Source organism: Sciurus vulgaris (assembly GCF_902686455.1).
Source record: "Sciurus vulgaris genome assembly, chromosome: 15".
NCBI lineage: Eukaryota > Metazoa > Chordata > Mammalia > Rodentia > Sciuridae > Sciurus > Sciurus vulgaris.
This window is the reverse complement of record NC_136476.1, coordinates 39,827,817-39,828,971: the sequence shown is the minus strand read 5'-3', so window position 1 is coordinate 39,828,971 and position 1,155 is coordinate 39,827,817. Positions and strand designations below refer to the sequence as shown.

Sequence of the window (1,155 nt, the reverse complement as noted above, 5' to 3'; positions counted from 1 at the left end):
GTAAAGAGTTAAGAAAATTGAAGAAGTACTGAATGAAGAATGCAAAACATCAATGAAATATAAAGAAAATGACTGGTTTTATTGTTCATATTGTAAATATATGCATAATACTAAATAGATGAAATAAATTAATTTTATAAATAGTTAAATAGATAAATATTTTTAAAAGATAAATAGACACAGCTGCAGGGATGTAAGGGTATACTGCCTGTAGAACAAAAACCAATGTTGCACAAAATCCTGGAAACATCTGACAAATTGATTATTGTGAAAATTACTGCAGGTATGATAGTCTTTGAAATGGCAGACCTTGAGGGAGTGTGGTAAGGCGTATCCTCAGTGAGAAGCATTTCCTGTTGGACCAGGTCTCATTCCTTACTCCTTAGTCTTTCATACAAGTTTGCTGATGAAGAGAAGGATCTCACGATTTCTGCTCTGACCACCTCCCAGGCACAAGGGAGGTGTTTCCTCCCCTTCAGGTAGACAGTGAGCCTGTGGAAGTACCTCCTCAGAGCCCTCAGGGGAGCCTCTTCCACCCCCACCTGCTGGGTCACACAGGCTTTCAGGTCATCCAGCTGCTGATAGAGGCCAGTGAGGAATGTGTCCAGGAGGGTCTTCTCCCAAGCAGCAAAGGACTCCTGGGTGCTGAAGAGGTTGAAGACCTGCTGGGTCATCTCGTGGAGGACAGAGACAGCTTGAGCCTTCTGCACCTGCTCACCATCCAACTGCTCCTGGGGAAGGCAAAGTCCTTCTGTAGTTCAGGCAGGACAAGGTGGGAACTCTCCTCATTTTCTCCAGGAGCATCAGGACCCCCTCCTCATTCTCTCAGGAGTTTCAAGACCCAGGTTGTAGATCTGAGGCAGGTGACAGCCCATAGAACAGGTGGACTTGTAGCTGAGCACCACCAGGGGCAGCAGGAAAGCCAAAGGCAAGGCCATTGTGGTTCCTGTAGATGCTGCTGGGCTGCCTGAGATGGGTGATTCTGTACCTTTGCCTCTAGGTTTTCTGAAACTCTTGATTTGGTCCCATGTCTTAAATAGGAACCAATATACTTTCAATTTTCTGAATGTCAACCCCTAGAACTTTCTACTTCTGTTTTTATTTTCCATTGTGCTTTCACTACATGTATTTAGAACAGTGTTTCCAAACCATATT

At 44.2% G+C, this 1,155-nt stretch overlaps 1 pseudogene across 1 annotated transcript; it reads right to left on the bottom strand.

Annotated features, from left to right (window-relative positions):
* Positions 1-368: 368 nt before the first annotated feature.
* Positions 369-938, bottom strand: LOC306645119 (interferon alpha-10-like; annotated as a pseudogene). Its single transcript has one exon. The product of its transcript is annotated as an interferon alpha-10-like (transcript).
* Positions 939-1,155: the final 217 nt, after the last annotated feature.